This window comes from Echiichthys vipera (assembly GCF_963691815.1).
Source record: "Echiichthys vipera genome assembly, chromosome: 15".
Taxonomy (NCBI): Eukaryota; Metazoa; Chordata; class Actinopteri; order Perciformes; family Trachinidae; genus Echiichthys; species Echiichthys vipera.
Genome location: NC_139840.1, coordinates 1,167,915 through 1,172,914, shown reverse-complemented (window position 1 = coordinate 1,172,914; position 5,000 = coordinate 1,167,915).

Sequence of the window (5,000 nt, the reverse complement as noted above, 5' to 3'; positions counted from 1 at the left end):
AGTCACTAAAGGAGACGGTTAAGTTTAGTCACTAAAGGAGACGGTTAAGTTTAGTCACTAAAGGAGACAGTTAAGTTTAGACACTAAAGGAGACGGTTAAGTTTAGTCTCTAAAGGAGACGGTTAAGTTTAGTCACTAAAGGAGACGGTTAAGTTTAGACGATTAAAGGAGACGGTTAAGTTTAGTCACTAAAGGACACGGTTAAGTTTAGACACTAAAGGAGACGGTTAAGTTTAGTCACTAAAGGAGACGGTTAAGTTTAGTCTCTAAAGGAGACGGTTAAGTTTAGTCACTAAAGGAGACGGTTAAGTTTATACGACTAAAGGAGACGGTTAAGTTTAGTCACTAAAGGAGACGGTTAAGTTTAGACACTAAAGGAGACGGTTAAGTTTAGTCACTAAAGGAGACGGTTAAGTTTAGACGATTAAAGGAGACTGTTAAGTTTAGTCACTAAAGGAGACGGTTAAGTTTAGACACTAAAGGTGACGGTTAAGTTTAGACACTAAAGGAGACGGTTAAGTTTAGTCTCTTAAGGAGACGGTTAAGTTTAGTCACTAAAGGAGACGGTTAAGTTTAGTCACTAAAGGAGACGGTTAAGTTTAGTCTCTAAAGGAGACGGTTAAGTTTAGACACTAAAGGAGACGGTTAAGTTTAGTCACTAAAGGAGACGGTTAAGTTTAGTCACTAAAGGAGACGGTTAAGTTTAGACGACTAAAGGTGACGGTTAAGTTTAGACGACTAAAGGAGACGGTTAAGTTTAGACGACTAAAGGAGACGGTTAAGTTTAGTCTCTAAAGGAGACGGTTAAGTTTAGTCATTAAAGGAGACGGTTAAGTTTAGTCACTAAAGGAGACGGTTAAGTTTAGTCTCTAAAGGAGACGGTTAAGTTTAGACACTAAAGGAGACGGTTAAGTTTAGTCACTAAAGGAGACGGTTAAGTTTAGACGACTAAAGGAGACGGTTAAGTTTAGACGACTAAAGGTGACGGTTAAGTTTAGTCACTAAAGGAGACGGTTAAGTTTAGACGACTAAAGGAGACGGTTAAGTTTAGACACTAAAGGAGACGGTTAAGTTTAGACACTAAAGGAGACGGTTAAGTTTAGACGACTAAAGGAGACGGTTAAGTTTAGACGACTAAAGGTGACGGTTAAGTTTAGTCACTAAAGGAGACGGTTAAGTTTAGACGACTAAAGGAGACGGTTAAGTTTAGACACTAAAGGAGACGGTTAAGTTTAGACACTAAAGGAGACGGTTAAGTTTAGACACTAAAGGAGACGGTTAAGTTTAGACACTAAAGGAGACGGTTAAGTTTAGTCTCTAAAGGAGACGGTTAAGTTTAGACGACTAAAGGAGACGGTTAAGTTTAGACACTAAAGGAGACGGTTAAGTTTAGACGACTAAAGGAGACGGTTAAGTTTAGACGACTAAAGGTGACGGTTAAGTTTAGACGACTAAAGGAGACGGTTAAGTTTAGTCTCTAAAGGAGACGGTTAAGTTTAGACGACTAAAGGAGACGGTTAAGTTTAGACACTAAAGGAGACGGTTAAGTTTAGACACTAAAGGAGACGGTTAAGTTTAGACGACTAAAGGAGACGGTTAAGTTTAGACGACTAAAGGTGACGGTTAAGTTTAGTCACTAAAGGAGACGGTTAAGTTTAGACGACTAAAGGAGACGGTTAAGTTTAGACACTAAAGGAGACGGTTAAGTTTAGACGACTAAAGGAGACGGTTAAGTTTAGTCTCTAAAGGAGACGGTTAAGTTTAGTCATTAAAGGAGACGGTTAAGTTTAGTCACTAAAGGAGACGGTTAAGTTTAGTCTCTAAAGGAGACGGTTAAGTTTAGACACTAAAGGAGACGGTTAAGTTTAGTCACTAAAGGAGACGGTTAAGTTTAGACGACTAAAGGAGACGGTTAAGTTTAGACGACTAAAGGTGACGGTTAAGTTTAGTCACTAAAGGAGACGGTTAAGTTTAGACGACTAAAGGAGACGGTTAAGTTTAGACACTAAAGGAGACGGTTAAGTTTAGACACTAAAGGAGACGGTTAAGTTTAGACGACTAAAGGAGACGGTTAAGTTTAGACGACTAAAGGTGACGGTTAAGTTTAGTCACTAAAGGAGACGGTTAAGTTTAGACGACTAAAGGAGACGGTTAAGTTTAGACACTAAAGGAGACGGTTAAGTTTAGACACTAAAGGAGACGGTTAAGTTTAGACACTAAAGGAGACGGTTAAGTTTAGACACTAAAGGAGACGGTTAAGTTTAGTCTCTAAAGGAGACGGTTAAGTTTAGACGACTAAAGGAGACGGTTAAGTTTAGACACTAAAGGAGACGGTTAAGTTTAGACGACTAAAGGAGACGGTTAAGTTTAGACGACTAAAGGTGACGGTTAAGTTTAGACGACTAAAGGAGACGGTTAAGTTTAGTCTCTAAAGGAGACGGTTAAGTTTAGTCACTAAAGGAGACGGTTAAGTTTAGTCACTAAAGGAGACGGTTAAGTTTAGACGACTAAAGGAGACGGTTAAGTTTAGACACTAAAGGAGACGGTTAAGTTTAGACACTAAAGGAGACGGTTAAGTTTAGTCACTAAAGGAGACGGTTAAGTTTAGTCACTAAAGGAGACGGTTAAGTTTAGACGACTAAAGGAGACGGTTAAGTTTAGACACTAAAGGAGACGGTTAAGTTTAGTCACTAAAGGAGACGGTTAAGTTTAGTCACTAAAGGAGACGGTTAAGTTTAGACGACTAAAGGAGACGGTTAAGTTTAGACACTAAAGGAGACGGTTAAGTTTAGACACTAAAGGAGACGGTTAAGTTTAGACGACTAAAGGAGACGGTTAAGTTTAGACGACTAAAGGTGACGGTTAAGTTTAGTCACTAAAGGAGACGGTTAAGTTTAGACGACTAAAGGAGACGGTTAAGTTTAGACACTAAAGGAGACGGTTAAGTTTAGTCTCTAAAGGAGACGGTTAAGTGCAGTGACCCCTGACCCACTGGGCCCCTGCGTCAGGTGTCAGTGAGGGTCCTGGTGTACTTCCTGTCTGCTGCTGTGGTTCTTGTCTCTGGTCCTCGGAGCGTTGCCGCCCTCGTGTGTTCACAGTCAGAGCTGCAGCCTCTTCAACGCTCACAGGGGAAATTAATGTTTTTACGTTTATTTACTTTATAAATGAGATTTTAAAGTTCTTCATTATGCAAATGAGGAGCTCATTTGCATAATGAAGAACGCGTGAAGGAAAAACTGGAACATGAAATAAAAATAATAATTTTAATATTATTATTATTTTATAAAATTAAAGATTTTCATGGGAAAATGAAATATAGACGTGAATGACTTAAGACTTAAAACAATAACACACACACACACACACACACACACACACACACACACACACACACACACACACACACACATACGCACACACACACACACACACACACACACACACACACACACACACACACACACATACGCACAAACACACACACACACACACACACACACACACACACACACACACACACACACACAGACATACGCACACACACACACACACACATACGCACACACACAAACACACAGACACACACATACGCACAAACACACACACACACACACACACACACACACACACACACACACACACACACACACACACACACACACACACACATACACACACACGCACACACACACTGGACCATCAGGGGTCTATACATCGCCCCGGCAACCAGGGCCTCACCCAGCAACAGCTGGTGTGTTAATGAGCTTCTATAGCAGCGTAACCCCCCCCCCCACACACACACACACACACACACGTCTTCAGGGACTGTGTGTGTGTGTGTGTGTGTGTGTGTGTGTGTGTGTGTGTGTGTGTGTGTGTGTGTGTGTGTGTGTGTGTGTGTGTGTGTGTGTGTGTGTGTGTGTGTGTGTGTGTGTGTGTGAATAACAGCTCATCTGAACCATGGAGAGGAAATACACGAATAAATGGGAAAATTCATAAAAATGTAAATGTAAATAAATAAAGAATCGAATTAAAACTAAAAATTAATTCATGTCACATTTTATAAATTAATTCCTGCATTTATTTAATATTAAAAAATGTAATTAATCATTTTACACATCAAGTTTCTCATCAAATGTTTTATTATTATCACTATTATTGTTATTTTTATTATTATTATCATTATTATTATTATTATTGTTATTATTATTATTCATGTATTTATTTTGATGTTGCAGGAACTCAACATATGAACTCAAAGGTCCTGGAAGAGGAAAACGCAGCAACAGCAGAAGGTAAAGAAAAATACACATAAAAATAATAATAACAATAATAATAATGATAATTATGATAATAACAACATGCATTTATTGTTTATTATTGAACATGTCTCCATCTTTTGTATCACAATGATAAAGATCATTTTCATGATTTTAAAGGTCAAAGAAAATAAAGTTCATCATAAATAAAATGTTAAAATAATCATGAAAGTGAAAAATATTAAAATATATTTACACGAGTTATAATTGTTGAGTTTTACTTTTCTTTCCTTCCGCTTAAATATGCATTTTTAATCTGCGTTTTTAATCTGCATTATAATAACAAAGAAAAAAACCAGTGTGAACATTTACAGCCTTAGCATTAGCGCCTTAGCATTAGCGCCTTAGCGTTAGCGCTCTATCGTGTTTCGCTCCGTTCATCGGCTTTGGTGACGTTTTTATTGTTGTTCTCACGTCAAACGCACCTTTTATTAACGCTGAAGGAGCCGAGTCAGACTTTGACTCCGCCCCATTTCCTCTGACCATAAAAGGGCATGTATATGACGTTGGGGGGAGGGGCATACGTAAACTAGCCCCTCCCCCTCAGTGTTGTCATGGAGACGTGATGTAAACACACAGACTTGAATGTTCTCTGGTCCTTAAACAGGTTTAATGATGCTGTGTAAACATGTTGAACATGAAACCTGCCCCTAGTGGACACTCAGAGAACTGACGCTGACT